This window comes from Podarcis tiliguerta, assembly GCF_965153285.1.
Source record: "Podarcis tiliguerta genome assembly, chromosome: 17".
In the NCBI taxonomy this organism is placed as follows: Eukaryota; Metazoa; Chordata; class Lepidosauria; order Squamata; family Lacertidae; genus Podarcis; species Podarcis tiliguerta.
In genome coordinates this window covers 37,787,813-37,805,138 of record NC_139550.1, presented here as the reverse complement: position 1 = coordinate 37,805,138, position 17,326 = coordinate 37,787,813, and the positions used below count along the sequence as shown (strand labels likewise).

Below are 17,326 nucleotides of genomic sequence, written 5' to 3'. Positions count from 1 at the left end.
GCCGTGACCTCCCCCCAAACTGTTGATGGCCATTGCCATTTAATTGTGTGTGCCGTGTCATGTGACTATGTAGGGCAGGGCTTACCCTACACTTACTCAGTTAAATACACTTAAATCGCGGGATTGCTGTACTTTATACCAAAAGTGATTGGCCGAGTGACAAGTTTTGCTTTTGCGTTTATTGCTCTTCTGCGGAAAAACCAACAAAATAGATTAAAAATAAAAGCAAACCCCAACCCTCCACACATTGGGCCTATTTTCCTCTAATATTCGTAAGCGCCTGTTGCTCGCCGCCAGCTCCTCTCCGACGCTGCTACAGCTAAGGCTGGTGGATTCCGAAGGATCCCCCCACGTGGGCCGGCCGCTCCCTGGGATCCACCCCCGGGGGAGGCGGCGTCGGCGATGGAAGGCGCGGCGGCGGCGGCGGCGGCCGGAGGGAGCGCTGTGTCCCGGCCAGGCCTCGCCTTGTATCCGGCGGTGAAGAAGCAGCGTTGCGCCCGCGGAGGAGGGGGCGGGCTGGGCTCTCGGACGCCTGGGTCCCTTGGAGGGAGGCTTCGCGGTCCTTGTTTTGAAGAGGGGCGGGCATTCCTGCTCGGGGCCTCCTTTCCGGGGGGGGGGCAGTAGTTTCCCGGAGCAGGTTGTGGGGGAGGGCAGCGGCGGGATCGCGGGGCGAGAGCGAGGGGAGGGGGGTGGGAATCAGGCCCCCGGCTGCCCCGGTGCGGCCTCATCCTGCCTGGAGGAAGCTCCGCTGGGCGCCGCGGGACTTTCTCCTGCGTCAAGGCGCCTCTGGCAAGCGCCTTTCCGGAAAGAGGCGGGAGGGGCAAAGGCGCTTGAAATGGGTTTCCCCGGTTGCAGATCGAAACGGGATTTAAATTAAAAGTGCGATTAGGATCCGGCAGGTTGAGCACTCTTGCTGGGGGGGGGGGGGCAGGGGCCGGAGTCCCTGGTCACTTGCCAGGGTGTGGCTGAAGGGAGTCTAAGCGCAGACCCACCATTTGAATGAATTGCACGTGTGCCAAGTTGCATTTCCAGAGCTGCTGGGAAATCAAGGTGGTGGGTTGCTGAGGTTTCACCCGGAAAGTATTATGGGCACTTTGTAGCTTTGCGAGGGGTAAGCTGCAGTGCCCAGGATTCTTTGGGGAGAGAAATGGGGATAAGTTGCCCTTTAATGCTTTTTGACCCCTAACTGCAAATAGGACAGAATGGTGACTGAGAGGGGTAAAGGGAAAGAGGTAGGAAGGCCTTGAATGAAATCCACATGCCCGGGCCCCCTCCGGTTCTAGTTATAACACATCTTCCCCTGCTTCCCTGATGCAACCCCCCCCCCCCCTCTGCAAATAGTAAGCGAAAGTGGTCAGCACCAAAGTAGCCCCCTCTGCCCTCCACCCTGCAATTTGAACATTGGTCTTGAGTTTTCTCCCATCCACAGTCATGGAAAAGCAGGGACTCTAATCCGTGTCAGATCTCCTCAGTCAAAAACCAGGGACTAGAAGCTCTCCCAGAAATATTAAACCTAAGAATACAAAGGTGACCTTGAATCTGAAAGTCTCTTGTTGGAAAGGTGGGCAGTGTGCGTGTGTGTGTGTGGGGGGATTTTCTTGTACATTTTATGCTCCTTATCACTACCCCCAACATCAGTGAGCTGAGGATCCCTTTTCCATCATCATCATTGGCCCAGATTGCGCTGGGCTCCCTGGCCCCTGACCCCGAGCCCCGCAAAGAAGGGATCAGCAAGGAACTGGACGTGACGGAGGACATCTTGCATGTGTGAGTATTGGCCAGGCGCCCCCTTCTGCAAGAGGCAAGGTGTGGCGGCATTCGGGGCAGGGGGTGGGCTCTGAGTCCTGGGTGCAGCCTGCTGGAGGGTCTCCTGCACAAGCTGCAGGAGGATGAGAGACAAGGTGGCGCCGTAATGGATGGCATGCTGGACTTGAGCCAGGGTTTAAACAACAACAACAACAGTTTTTATTATTTGTATCCCGCCCATCTAATCAGGTTGCCCCAGCCACTCTGGGCAGCTTCCAATAGATATGAAAACATAAAACATTTAAAACTTCCCTATACAGGGCTGCTTTTAGATGTCTTCTAAAAGTTCTATATTTATCTTCTTGACATATGATGGGAGGACGTTCCACAGGGCGGGTGCCACCACCAAGGAGGCCCTCTGCCTGGATCTCTGTAACCTCATTTCTCACAGGAGGGAACTGCCAGAAGGCCCTTGGAGCTGAACCCTTTTGAATGAGTCTGTTCTTCGCCTGACCTACCCTGCAGGGTTGTTTTGAGCATAACTTGGAGGAAGAGTGGGGTGCAAGTAAAATAAAGTGGTGTGCTGAGCAAGACCTGCATTTAGATCCTTGTGCTTCTGTACAGAGGACAACTTCCTGGCGACGTAGGAATCTGCCTACCATCCATTTAGCACCACCTGCAGTTTTTCAGCTGGACAGACAGGCGTAGCTCCCAGACCGACCAGGGATTGACCATCTGCATGCAAAGTGGCTGCTCTCCCACTGAGCTGGGGCCCTTCTGCACCCCGACCTTCTGTTGTCTCCCTTGCTGATTTAGCTGCCAAAATCATTCATCTCTCACAGCACTCCCATAACATGATGCTCATCCCTCGGATGCATCACAAACGCCTTGCTCTTGCCTTCAGAGCCCTCTGTGGCCATGCTCTCCCATCCTTAGACAGCATTCTTGTATCCCGATACGTCTCTACCTGTGAGCTTTGCTCCTCAACCTCTAGATGTCTCCTGTTCCCCGAAACAACTCTGCCTTTTCCTCCCTGGTGCCCCATATGCCTGGTACCCCCCTCCCCTCAGAACCCCTCTGTGCATCCTCCTCGCTTATTTCCTTCAAGCCCTCCCTCCCATCACCTTTCCCATGAAGCCCTTGGAGCAGGGACACTGCAGCAGCCAGGCCTCTAACTAAACCTGAGCACTGTAAGCCTGTCAGGGCAGAGATCTGTCCCCTCATATTTTCTGCAAAGTGCTACACATGCTGATGATACTATATAGAGGAGGAGGAGGATAATAAAAATAATTCCTCCCTTCCTCTCTGTTGAGTCCTTTGCATTCAGGTGGTGCTATGATAAAAATAATTAAGTGAGACAGTATATTTTCTGGCCTCAAAATGTATTGGACCAGGTGCCCAGAGTCTGCCAAGAGTAAAAGGGAAGCTCAAGGACTGGAATAGAATGAGGATATTGGCAGAAGGAGTGGCATGTTCATTGGACTGCTAAGTGTAGTGCAAGTGTTGACATTTTATGTTAGAGTCTACACAGTATATATACGGTATATTATTATTATTTTGCAGTCGATGGAGAGCAGATGAAGCCCGGATTCTGCGTGTGTCCATCAGCTCTTTCCTGGAGCATCTCTGCTTGGTGGTGGAAACGATGGACCTGTTTGGGCCTCCTGTGGCTTGATAGAAGGTTGCAACAGGAGCTTCCCAATAATCTTGGCTGGACTCTGGATTTGCCCATGGGCTACTGATGTCAGAGGAGGCGCTGAACATGCCATCCTTAGAGCCAAGATGTTGCTTTGTGATCTGGAGCCAGCGGAGAACTCTTTGGTCTCGGATACTCTTGGACATTGATAGATTTTGGGTGCTGAGACGCAGGCAAGCCTGGGACTGCCTTGATATTAGACAAAGGACATAGAATTGGAGCTTTAATAAATTGTCCAGTGTGCTTTACTTTTTATTCTGCATGTGTTAACTGATTATATATATTTGAGCCAGCTCACCATATTGATTAATCAATTACACAAACACAAGCAAAATCTTAATCATAGTGTTTCTCCAGGTGTTGCTGGACTCCAGTTCCCTTCAGCCCCATCCAGCATGGCCGAGGGTCAGGGCTAATGGGAGTTGGAGTCCTTGCAGCACCGGGAGAGACACAGGTTCCCCATCCCTGTTGCTGCGTCTCTCTGTCTCTCTTGCCACTGGGGGAAAGCAGCTAATAGCTGGCAGTGAGGAAGAGGAGGGGGCCAAGTGGCAGAGGAGCCAAAACGGATGGCATGGCCTTGAAGTCCCATTTATATAGCAAGATTTACTTTCATTTTTTCTTTCTGGCATGGCTCCTACTTGTTAAACAGCAAGCAAAACTTCCCCACCTCGGTAACCATCTTTGCATTCTGGTGAAAGCTTCACCTGTTGAATTTCTGTTTGGCATTTGTCGTAAGTTACATTTGTAGCTTGCAGCTCCCTCTTGAAGGCACACATGCTGAAACCTGGGTTTGTGCTTGGGTAAAAAGACCCAGGAGCGCTTCTCACCAGCCATTGCTGTTCCTGAACCAGGATAGTCTTGCCCAGCTATCCATGCTCTGGTAACCTCCAGAGTGGGATTACTGCCATGCGCTGTAAGTGGGGTGATCCTTGAAGACTGTTTCAGAAATGACTAGTGCAGACACAAGTACTTAGTTTTGTAGTTTGCTTTCAGGGCTGGTAGACACACAAATATTCATCACCAGATCACTGCAACGCCCAGCAATAAGTTTCACCTGTGAATGGACACCACAGAAGGGACTTTTACCATGCTTCCAATGGCTTCCAACGTCTGGAGGGTCACAGCTTCCTGGCTCCTGCATTAAGAACCAACCATGCACATGTTGTGTGAACAGGCCTGCCAAGAAGAGGAAACAAAAATGACTGGTTACTTTTCTCTCCATTGGTTCGCAAAGCCCCATCCTGGTAGGGAACAAATGGTGCAAAAACACTTGTGTACCATTTTGGCTAAATAAACAACCAAATAAATAAATAGATCCTGAAATCATCATAATTGGTTATAAACTCAACAGGGATCCGTGGCTCGCATTTTCTGGTTCTTGGGTGGGAGGATCTCAACCCCAATATTCCTTCTTTGATCATGGTCTCTTTTTTGACAGCCACTGCCAAAATGGAAATAGCTGTCAGGTGGGAAATGGGGGGAGGCCCTCACTTCACGATCTTGGTTTTACCCAGGTCTGGGACATGGCACTATCTGGGAGTTTGAATCAACACAGCAATGAGTTGATAAATGGGCAGGGGAAGAAGGATAAATTTCTAAGTTCATGGTAATTGTTCATTGATTATATCACCAAATTGGCACTGTCGCTATGACCACCTGCCATGGGTGTAGCCAGGATTTATTTATTTTGTGGGGGGGAATTAGGGTTGCCATATTTTGAAGAGCAAAAAAGAGGACGCTATGAAGATTCTCATTTGAAATGCTCCTACTATACGTAGGCTATAGAAGCCGTGATATATTGCTGAGGGGGGCAGGAGAAGAGAAGGGGTAAGCAAGTCTTCAATCACCAGTCTTGTCTAGGACTCATCCAGAAAGTATAGCCAGAGACATTTGGGCAAATTTTTAAAATGTTACCCATGAAAAAGAGGATGTGTCCTGGAAAAAGAGGACAAATGGCAACCGGGGAGGGGGCAGAATTGAGTTACCTGCGACACAATTGGTCAGTTAATTAAAAATTTTTTTATTTACTTGATTAGGGGGGCAATTCCCCCCGACCCCCTGGCCACACCACCTGCAACCAGGGGTGGAGTAAGGGGGCGGTGGTAGGTGTGGGGCTACCCCGGGTGTCACCACTGAGGGGGTGACAAAATGCCGGACGGCACTCAAAACGGGGCCTGCAGCGTGCCCAAACCACGCATCTCTCCTGGGAGAGACACAGCGGTTTGGGCCTCAGCTGTAGGGCGACTGAGTGGGAGGAGGCAGGGAGACTCCGGAGGCCCCACGGTGCACCCCGTCCCTATGGACCCCTTGCCCTCACCCTCACCCGCCCTAAGGGCACTTCGTGTCCCAGGCGCCCGAGCGGCTTCCTCTGCCGCTGACTGTCCCTGGCAGTAATACTGGTTTTAGCCCTCTCACTGGTCAGAGCTGAAGTTGTTACTGACAACTTTAAAACAAGATACAACAAGTTTTCACTTGTGATCTTGATAGCAGGCAATTTTAAATGTTGCTTGTAGATAGATAGAGGTTGTTACGGAAATTACAGGGGGGGGGCACATCTTTAAAGTTAAATATTACAAATATTATGCCTGAATATATCCTTCCAACTTGACAGCTCAGGGAAGTCATCTAGCTTTAAAAATAATATAAAATCATCTCCTTTCCCTGTTCCCCCCATTCCAAAGCTATTTTCCCCTTGCAAAAGGACTCCAGGAAGTTCTCAGAGGTGAAAATTGCTGGGCTCATTGTTAGCCAAGGGAAGCCAAATTTCATCACCTGACTCGCCTCAGGCTCCAGACATGCAAAGGAACTTCTATTGTACTTTTGGGTGGTGGATTGTTGTTGTTTAGTCGTGTCCGACTCTTCGTGACCCCATGGACCAGAGCACGACGCCAGGCCCTCCTGTCTTCCACTGCCTCTCGCAGTTTGGTCAGACTCATGTTTCTGGCTTCGAGAACACTGTCCAACCATCTCATCCTCTGTCGTCCCCTTCTCCTTGTGCCCTCCATCTTTCCCAACATCAGGGTCTTTTCCAAGCAAGGAGTCTTTTCTCATGAGGTGGCCAAAGTATTGGAGCCTCAGCTTCAGGATCTGTCCTTCCAGTGAGCACTCAGGGCTGATTTCCTTAAGAATGGATAGGTTTGATCTTCTTGCAGTCCATGGGACTCTCAAGAGTCTCCTCCAGCACCATGGGTGGTGGGTACTTAAGACATATTTGTCTATGCTAATCTTATACCTGAGTCTTGCCCTGCCATGTCTGCTTATGCTAATCTGGTACCAAGGACTTGTCTGGACATGTTTGCCAAGGTTAACCCCTCCCCTTCGAACTGTATTCTGGGATGTGGTGGGAAAGTTTTAAAAGTCTTTGTCACCCCATCCTCGGGGTTCAAAATTTGCTCTTTGAACCTATTGCGCAATAAACTTTGGTCTACAGCTATTTGCTCCGGTTGGCTGGACTCCTTCCTTTATTCCGCAGGGACCCGCGGGCTCTGCCCAACGAGCTGGGTAACTGAGCAGCCTCACACCTAGATTTTTCCTTAACGAAGGTATATAGCTTTAACAGTTTCTTAGCTTTTTCTTAAAGCGTTTTCTTACAGCGATAGGCTATCCATTTTGGGGGCCCTGGGGCCCCTCCCACAAGGAGAACCTCCAAAAAAGCCACTGTGGAGGAGAGTTTCCTGGCCGTCACTCAAAGAAGAATTCAAACTCAGGGTGCAGTGTCTACCAAAATCTTTAATGTTCAGATCAGTGCGATACTTGGGCAAAATGTCATTAAAAGGCACATCAGGTCCCTAACATAGCCAAGCAAACAAAGACATTGATCCAGGAATAACACATACCCCGGCTTAGGAGCTAATTCCTCTTAAGCCCGCACCCCCTCCAAAATTTGAGGGGGCCGGGAACACCCTCCCCCACAAGTTGATGGCCATTGCCATTTAATTCTGTGTGCCATGTCATGTGACTATGTAGGGCAGGGCTTACTACCTGCCCTCCCCCTCCCATATTTTATTCAAGTTGGCACCCCAGCAACCCTGTTATTAGGGAGTGTGGCCGGCACTAATTTCTCACCCAGGCACAGTGATCCTATGTTGAAAACAAACCCATTTGTATCCACTGTATTAATGCGCCAAGGGACTATTTTATGTGTTCTTATGACCAACAGGTGGTGGAAGGAGCGAGCCAGAATCTAGTGAGTGAGACTGTCCCTGGCTATAATACTGGTTTTAACCCTCTCACTGGTCAGAGCTGAAGTTGTTATTTACAACTTTAAAAAGAGATACAACAAAAGGTGATCTCCATAGTTGGCAATTTTAAATGTTGCTTGTAGGTAGATAGAGCTAAAAAGTGTTAGGAGAGGCAATTCATTTTTAATTAAAAGGAAACTGAAAGAAAATAAGAAGATCAAAGAATTAATCATAATAAAACAGGGAGAGTAAATTGTGGACAGATACTGGACTTTGAGAAAGCCCCCAAAAGAAAGCTTAGCTGAGAAAAAATTAAACTGAAAACTCATAAAAAACCCCAAGATGAAGATTTTAAAGAGAATCAAGAAAAGCAGATACACCTGATGACTAGAAAGGCCAAGGGAAAACAAAGAAACATTGAACGTCAGGGGCGAAATCAAGTTTATTTCCCTTTCAACCAACAAGTCTTTGGATGTACAAAGGAGCAGAGGGAAGGGTAGGTGGATATGAAGTCTGCTTCAAGCCGAGTGAAGAATAATTGCAGAAAATAGAAGACTTTTCTTTTAAAAGGCAACTGGAGAAGCCATTTCATAAAAAGAAGGCTGGCGTTTCTGTTGTTGAAGTGATTATTATGATTATTGTTATTATTTATTTAATTTCTATACCGCCCTATACCCGAAGGTCTAAGGGCGGTTCACATAAAATATCAACTACACCAAATCAAAACCAAAAGAACGACCCAAGAACGGGTTCCCAGAGCAGAGACAGGAGGAGTCAGGCTATGCCTGTCCAGAGATGGGCGTAGCTGGGCCACCAGCCGAAACTGATGGAAGGCACTGGGGGTCACTGAGCGCCTTCCCTTGTCTCTCGACAGAGGTGCAGGGCGACCAAGGCCTAAACCCTGATGGAAATGCATTCAGAAATTCAGCTTCTTCCATGAGCACCTGGATCTGGTCTGCAACCACTCACTCCAGAAGTTGGAAAAACCAAGACGGGTAAGATTTTAACACAGGTAAGACTTAGAATTGAGAAGGGTAGGGGGATCTAGGGGGAAAGAAAGCTGTGCATGTGATAAAGAGCAAAGCAGAGGCGCAGAGGACTACATAGTTCCATTTAATTTCGTGTTAGCTCAGGATGCCTTGTTGACAAAAATGCCTTGCAGCCACTTTGTGATAGCTTCTTGGGGACTATAGATAAGCTCCTTCGCTAATGGGCAGAACTTCCTTTTATTTCTAATGGGGCTTCCAAGGAGTAGAATAACAAACCCTCTGGAGCAGCAGGCTTAACAGTGGTGGCATTGGGCATCTGAAGACAAATGAATTGAACTTCCTGGGCAACTGCAGAAGAGGGTCACCAAAATATTGTTGAGTTTTTGTTCCTTCAGATGTATATAAATCCAGAAGGTTCCAAACATGCCAGCATTTTGGATCCTCACCAGTAATTCTGTTCCTAAGGGTATTTAGGTATTTAGAATACCCATTTTAAAAGCTGATGCATCAAACTGCTTCCGATATCTGTAACAGTTGCCTTGCTGATTTCAATGTGAAAAAGCAAATAAGGCATTTTGTGGGTGAATCTACTGATGGCAATGGTAGAGGTGGCCTGGGAGAGGCCTTGGAGTAAGTAGAGGTTTTCACCATTTTGCCGGCCATTTATAAGCAAAAAAAGTCCAGCAAACGTTTAAGCACAAACATATTCACAATTAGGAAGGATGAGCCGTAACCATTTTTTCCTGTATATAAAGGGCAGAAAATGTTGTCTGCTAATGGGAAGGCTGAAATGACTGAGAAAATATCTGAAATCTTATGAATCCCGACTGGCCATTTTTACTCATACATAAGGGGGTGGCTGATTGTTCCACTAATGACCAGAGCAGGGCCACACAAAATCATAATAACCCACATTTCTGAAACATTTTGGAATAGAGGTCTGTACCCTTCAATCCTGTAGATAAAGGAGGCATGTAGCTCCCAATTTTCTTTGCCTGGGGTACATGTATAATTGTTGAATGCAGGGAACATGATCCATAAATGCTGAGACTTTATTCAAAATTTAATTTGACCCAAATGGTATTACTGGCTTTTTGGTGAAAACTTGCATGATAGGGTTGACAGTTGCTGGTTTTCCAACAAATACTAACATTTTGATCCTCGCCAGTTCTTCTGTTCCTAAAGTAATATATTTAAAAACCTGGTGTAGCAAACTGCTTCCTTTGCCTGAAACCTCTCACTTGGTTACCTTCGAATTCTCAGAGGTGGCAATAGGCACTAATAACTAACAAGTAATCTCTAAATGCTCCATCGTAAGTATAGCAGCAATACAGTTGTGTGTCTTCTGGCTGAAGGTCAACTAGGTGAGTATCTTGTGCTTGGCTGAGGGGAAAATCTCTGTTGTGTTCTGCCTGCAACTCTTTGTACAAAGATTCTTTCAGGCCGCAGTGAGGGGGACCATTCAAGCACCCTGAGCCTGTTGGAGAAAAGGTAGGCTCTAAATGAAATCATACATCAAATATGAAAACTAAATATTACAAAGAGCTTGTATTTAGCAATGTTGGTTATTCAATCCCTTTTTCAGAAGAGCTGCGAACTCGAAAGCCGAATGTGGTCATTCTCCGTGCTTCTACCTGGAGGGACTTCTCGTGTCGGGACACCACTGCAGGGGAGGCCCCTTCCTGTGCCATCACCACACAATAAGGTACATCTTTTGGTGGGACAGCCAGCCTTGTTTTGTTCCAGCTCTTTTTTTTACAGACCTCACAGAGCTGCCTGTGCCAGAAGCAGATCTGCTCCATTGTCAAGTAAGAGGCAGTGTCAGAGCTCTTGATCCATCAAGTGAACATCTGCAGTGCAGGATTGAGAGACACCTGCGTCTTGACTGCGCTGCTTTAGGTAACCGGCTGTTTTTGCTCCTGTGTCTGGAGGGGAGGGCTGCTGAAGACCCTAGTCTCTTCCAGGTGCATCTCAGTGACGCAAGAAATAGAATTTTGCAAGCCTTCAGGAAACTTAACGGCAAGTGAACTTAACACTCCACAATTCAGTATTCTTTTTCAGTCCAATCCTTTAGCTTCTCCATTTCCCCCCGCTTGATCTCTTCACAGTTCTGTCCCAGAGCCCACCACACTCAGGTGAAGCCAGCTCTTCCTGCAGAAGTGAGGTCAGTAAGAACAGCTGGGTTCCAAAAACATTTCTCTGGAATTGGCGGGAAAGGGCCGGGGACAAATTAATGAGTCCAGATTGCTTTTCACAGACCGGCAGAAGGAACTTCCAGGCCCATGAATTCACACTTCGGAGGGACAAACATAAAGGTGAGCATAAAGGCAGAGTTTGAAGACTGGAACCAGTCTCTCTGTCCTGCCCTGCAAATTAATGGCAGTCAACATGGCACTCTGTGACTTAAACACATCTAGGTGAATATCCCTTGCTCATGGCAAGGGATACAACCTCGATTGTGTTCTGTCTGCAACTTCATAATTCTTAAGGGTTTTCTTTTTTCCTGAGAGAACATTCTGTATTCAGAGTGTTCTCTCAGGTTTTGCTTTTCACCTTGTGGAATTGGCCAAAAAAAAAGCAAAAGACGCTGGTGGTTGGCGCTCCTGGTTTCCAGGACGGGGTTCAAGCCCCTGCGGTGTCCCTGCTTACTTCCATTGCAATCTATCTATCTATCTATCTATCTATCTATCTATCTATCTATCATCTCTCCCCCTTAAGAACTTAATGAAGCAAAGTGCTCCTCTGATGCATCACTGGTGTGTGTCTAAGACAAGGTGGATTATATGGATGCTTCCCAGTCTAGCACACCAAGCCATAGGGAACAAAATACTTCTTTTATATATAAATATAAAAGACCGTCTCTTAATTTTTCATTGTTTGTTTAGGAAGTAACCTACATATACAAACAAACGGATCCTATTTAGATTATGCAGAATGTGGAAAAGGCTGGGATAAAAGAGGAAATGGCATGACGTTCACTCATTAGCAGAAGCAGAAGAGCAAATATAAGATGCTCAGGTGTCCAATTTTCAGAAGACAGTTCTCAATTTTCAGGGCTATCATAGGCTTAAGATGTGGACAGGTGACAGTCCTCTGTATGAAGGTGTCCTCTATTTGAATGGCCGGGCATTCCAGGTCTGGCTGAAAGATACAGAAGGAAGAGCAGCTAAGTCATACTCGGAGTCACTGAAATCAATGTTTCTAGTGACTATGACTTAGTAGGAGATAAACCACTAATATTTTTACATGTGCATCTACACACAGCGTATGCAAACTGGTGTCCATTCCTTTGGCCAAGTGTCAATGGCCACTCTAAGCAAAGACGTGTCCTATTTCTGCAATCGGGGTTATCTAGGGATGCAACATTGTATATTCAGTCAGGTCCTTTTGTTTTCTCCTGATCATGAGGAATGCAGTTTGACCCTAAGTAAGTTTACTTTGAAGGAAGTCTGAGTGCTTCCTAAGACTTACTCCCTAGTAAGTGCACGTTGGGATAGGGCTATAGCTCCGTTTCAGAGTGCATGCTTTGTATGGAGGAGGTGGAGTCCCAGGCATTTCCAGACAGGGCTGCTAAGAAAGATCCTTCCAGAGCTACTGCAAGTCAGGGATACCCAGGCATCAGAAGAACTATCCACCCAGATCTTCAGGAGGGCCAGAATTGCATTTTGCAACGTTTTCCACTAGTTTGTGGAAATTTCTTGTTTGCTCCAGGGCGGTATGGTGCTGAAGGGAACGGCACACCTTCCCCTGCAGTGAGACTTCCTACAAACACACCACACACACTCACACTCACACTGTATATTGGGGAATGGGAGCACCAATGACTCACACTTCCTCTTCCAATATTTATTTTAGTGTGTGTAATTCCCCTTTGAGAAAATTTCAATATTACTGTATTAGAATGAAGCGCATGGGACACTAAATGTGACACTCATTTCGTACCAATGTTCTGGGCCTGGTTACATGCCACTGAAGTGCTCTGGCCTGGCCGTGTCAGAGCTCCGCAGTCAAAAACCAGGGACTAGAAGCTCTCCCAGAAATATTAAACATAGAATACAAATGTGGCCTTGAATAGAGAGAGTGTCTCTTGTTGGAAAGGTAGGCAGTGTGCACCTGTATGTTTGTGGGGGGGGGGGTTTCTTTACGTTTTATGCTCCTTATCGCTACCCCCGACATCAGTGAGCTGAGGATCCCTTTCCCATCACCATCATTGGCCCAGATTGCGCTGGGCTCCCTGGCCCCTGACCCTGAGCCCCGCAAAGAAGGGATCAGCAAGGAACTGGACGTGACGGAGGACATCTTGCATGTGTGAGTATTGGCCAGGCGCCCCCTTCTGCAAGAGGCAAGGTGTGGCGGCAGTCGGGGCAGAGGGTGGGCTCTGAGTCCAGCCTGCTGGAAGGTCTCCTGCACAAGCATGGGGCCTCCAGAGTCTGCCTGCCTCCTCCCACTCAGTCGCCCTACAGCTGGGGGGGAGGCAGTGGGTGGACCCTTTGGGCAGCACAGAGCCTTGGGCATGCTGCAGGCCCTGTGCTGAGAGCTGCTCGATAATTTGCCCCCCCCCCCAGTGGTGACATCGGTGGCAGCCCCACACCTAGCGCACCCCCTTTCCTCCACCCCTGGTTGCAGGTGGGGTGGCCGGGGGTTGGGGGGGGGGACTGCCGCCCCAATCAAGTAAATAAATAAAAAAACTTAACTGACCAATTGTGTCGCAGGTAACTCAATTCTGCCCCTTCCCCCGGTTGCCGTTTGTCCTCTTTTTCCAGGACACATCCTCTTTTTCATGGGTAACTTTTTAATAACATGCAAGGACGTTTTGCCGCTTTGTGTGAATCTGTGCTTCAGGGACCCAATAGCAGATGTTGTTGGTCCTTCAGTATGACTTCAGAGTACTGTGTCCAGTTCTGGGCACCACAGTTCAAGAAGGACACTGACAAACTGGAACGTGTCCAGAGGAGGGCAACCAAAATGGTCAAAGGCCTGGAAACGATGCCTTATGAGGAACGGCTAAGGGAGCTGGGCATGTTTAGCCTAGAGAAGAGGAGGTTAAGGGGTGATATGATAGCCATGTTCAAATATATAAAAGGATGTCACATAGAGGAGGGAGAAAGGTTGTTTTCTGCTGCTCCAGAGAAGCGGACACGGAGCAATGGATCCAAACTACAAGAAAGAAGATTCCACCTAAACATTAGGAAGAACTTCCTGACAGTAAGAGCTGTTCGACAGTGGAATTTGCTGCCAAGGAGTGTGGTGGAGTCTCCTTCTTTGGAGGTCTTTAAGCGGAGGCTTGACAACCATATGTCAGGAGTGCTCTGATGGTGTTTCCTGCTTGGCAGGGGGTTGGACTCGATGGCTCTTGTGGTCTCTTCCAACTCTATGATTCTATGATTCTATGATTCAGATGTGACTTCCATCCCATCATAGAGCCAAATGCACTGGGAATGACAAATTATAACTGGACCTTACTGGCTTGGCTTCTCTACAGTTTATTAAATCTCTCCTTGATTAAAATGTGACAGGACTGCTGAGAGTGTGCAGCAATCAAAGATGCTTTGCGGACAGCCTCCAGCCTATAGGTAAACACCACTTGTGCCATCCGTTCTCAAGGAACTATAGAAATCAGGGCTGCTGAAATCTTTCATCAGCCTTGTAGCAGATTAATAAACAAAAGCACTAGTTGAACAATAGCTGGAAGCATGATTTTAACTGAAGGAGGCAAATTTCAACTGCTGAGATGGGAGGGCAGATTATTTTTTGAGGCCATTTTGCCTTTGTTGTGGCCTTTGTGCAAAGAGGTACCGTATTTTTTGCTCTATAAGATGCACCAGACCATAAGACACACCTAGTTTTTGGAGGAGGAAAACAAGAAAAAAAATATCTGAATCTCAGAAGCCAGAACAGCAAGAGGGACTGCTGTGCAGTGAAAGCAGCAATCACTCTTGCTGTTCTGGCTTCTGGGATAGCTGTGCAGCCTGCATTCGCTCCATAAGACGCACACACATTTCCCCTTACTTTTTAGGAGGGAAAAAGTGAGTCTTATAGAGCAAAAAATATGGTACTTTCTGCAAAGAGCCTATCTCTAAAACATACATGGGAACTTGAGCACTGATCTTCACCTAGGATCCTAAGCACCTCATTTTGGCACTGAATGTAAACACCCACCCACCACAGGTGGTGCCAGGACAGAGCACTTCCCATGGGGGAAGGGAGGGGGAGAAACGCAGGCTGCAATGCCAGAGTGGGAAACTGCTCTGAGTCTGGCACCATGGACCCAAAAGTGGCCAGGCCATTTTTTGACAGGTAGCTGACTCCACCCACTGCCCACCTGTCAATCACTTGTTTCAGCCTGCATTGATTGGCTCTCTCTGTGTTATGTGAATACCAGCACCAGCACCATGCCTGATGGGTGGGCACTGGTGATGTTTCAAGGGTCCCTGAGGATGTGTCTCCAGTTTCTATGACACTTGGGGGCTTTTCTAAGTAACGTTTTTCTCCTAGCTTCCTGAGCTGCTCTTGAGTGTGTCCTGGATCAAGTGGCCATTCCAGGTGCAGTGGGAAAGTATCCCTCACCTCCCCACTCCTAACCCCCCAGGGCAAAGTATAGGATGGTTTGCTAAGTTACCTTATTTTCCTCAGTGCCTCAAAGGGACAGTAATACTGAGATTTCAGCAATATGCATATCAAAGAAATGTAGATTACCGTATTTTTCGCCCTATAAGACGCACTTTTTCCCCTCCAAAAATGAAGGGGAAATGTGTGTGCGTCTTATGGGGCGAATGCAGGCTTTCGCTGAAGCCTGGAGAGCAAGAGGGGTCGGTGCGCACCAACCCCTCTCGCTCTCCAGGCTTCAGGAGAGCCGCAGCGCCAGCCCCACAAGGTCGGGGGACAGCAGGGAGGCGGAACGCCGCCATCCCGCTGTCTCCCTATGTGGTTTAGAGGCTGACGGCGGGGAGATGCGTGCTTCTCCCCGCCGCCAGCCCCGCAAGCTCCGGGGACAGCGAGGAGGCGCGGCGCGTCTTCCCCCTGTCCCCGGACCTGATGTGAAGGCTGGCGGCGGGGAGAAGAGCGCTTCTCCCCGCTGCCTGCCCCACAAGCTCCGGGGACAGGGGGGAGGCGCGGCGCGTCTTCCCCTGTCCCCGGACCTGATGTGAAGGCTGGCGGCGGGGAGAAGAGCGCTTCTCCCCGCTGCCTGCCCCGCAAGCTCCGGGGACAGGGGGGAGGCGCGGCGCGTCTTCCCCCTGTCCCCGGACCTGACGTGAAGGCTGGCGGCGGGGAGAAGAGCGCTTCTCCCCGCTGCCTGCCCCGCAAGCTCCGGGGACAGGGGGGAGGCGCGGCGCGTCTTCCCCCTGTCCCCGGACCTGACGTGAAGGCTGGCGGCGGGGAGAAGAGCGCTTCTCCCCGCTGCCTGCCCCGCAAGCTCCGGGGACAGGGGGGAGGCGCGGCGCGTCTTCCCCCTGTCCCCGGACCTGACGTGAAGGCTGGCGGCGGGGAGAAGAGCGCTTCTCCCCGCTGCCTGCCCCGCAAGCTCCGGGGACAGGGGGGAGGCGCGGCGCGTCTTCCCCCTGTCCCCGGACCTGACGTGAAGGCTGGCGGCGGGGAGAAGAGCGCTTCTCCCCGCTGCCTGCCCCGCAAGCTCCGGGGACAGCTGGGAGGCGCGGCGCGTCTTCCCGCTGTCCCCGGACCTGTTCTGCGTGCAGGCGGTGGGGAGAAGAGCGCTTCTCCCCGCTGCCTGCCCGCAAGCTCCGGGGACAGCTGGGAGGCGCGGCGCGTCTTCCCGCTGTCCCCGGACCTGTTCTGCATGCAGGCGGTGGGGAGAAGAGCGCTTCTCCCCGCTGCCTGCCCGCAAGCTCCGGGGACAGCTGGGAGGCGCGGCGCGTCTTCCCGCTGTCCCCGGACCTGTTCTGCATGCAGGCGGTGGGGAGAAGAGCGCTTCTCCCCGCTGCCTGCCCGCAAGCTCCGGGGACAGCTGGGAGGCGCGGCGCGTCTTCCCCCTGTCCCCGGACCTGACGTGAAGGCTGGCGGCGGGGAGAAGAGCGCTTCTCCCCGCTGCCTGCCCCGCAAGCTCCCGGGACAGTGGGGAGGCGCAGCGAGTCTTCCCCCTGTCCCCGGACCTGATGTGAAGGCTGGCGGTGGGGAGAAAAGCGCTTCTCCCCGCTCCTGGCCCCACAAGCGCCTGAGGGGGAAATAAAATTTTTTTTCTTTATTTCCCCCCCAAAAAACATGGTGCGTCCTATGGGCCGGTGCGTCCTATGGGGCGAAAAATACGGTAATGTTTTAAAAGGCAGACAACTACCCAACTAAGAAATCTCCAAGGGTTTGATAACTAACAAAAATGGCAACATTGATAGATAATATCACCATGCTTGTTTGTTTGCTACCTGGCGTGCCCACCCCACCCCTCAAGAATTAATATCTAACTTCCTCACATAAAGGGCACTCTGACCTGACCTGTTCTCTGCTTTCCTATAGTTCTAGGAGACCTGAAAGGCTTTGCAGATACAGAAGTACCTTTGCTCTTGTTTGCCAGATTTTCAGAGGAAATGGTGGTTGGTTTTTTTCTTTTCTGTTCATTTAATGTTTTGTCCCTGGAGGGAGTTTTTGTTCACTGAATATTACCAACATGGCCTTTTGGTAACCCAATTAGCAGTATCTGCATTCAGCTAACTTCCTGCTTCATTGTTTTCAAATGCACCAGATATCTGCCTAACAATGCAACA

The 17,326-nt window shown here is 49.5% G+C and overlaps 2 long non-coding RNA genes across 5 annotated transcripts; both read left to right on the top strand.

The window, feature by feature from the left end:
* Window positions 1-488: 488 nt before the first annotated feature.
* LOC310667907 lies at window positions 489-3,330 on the top strand. Its single transcript, XR_014506398.1, has 3 exons — window positions 489-742; window positions 812-1,767; window positions 3,310-3,330. It is a non-coding gene; the product is annotated as an uncharacterized lncRNA (long non-coding RNA).
* Window positions 3,331-7,699: 4,369 nt separating this feature from the next.
* Window positions 7,700-13,207, top strand: LOC310667905. 4 transcript variants are annotated; one of them, XR_014506391.1, is made up of 6 exons: window positions 7,700-8,119; window positions 8,498-10,103; window positions 10,198-10,776; window positions 10,870-10,927; window positions 11,331-12,673; window positions 12,792-13,207. It is a non-coding gene; the product is annotated as an uncharacterized lncRNA (long non-coding RNA). The 4 variants fall into 4 exon arrangements; XR_014506392.1 differs by having other exon boundaries at window positions 8,498-10,776; XR_014506393.1 differs by having other exon boundaries at window positions 8,498-10,776; window positions 10,870-11,029; window positions 11,537-12,673.
* The last annotated feature ends 4,119 nt before the right edge of the window (window positions 13,208-17,326 follow it).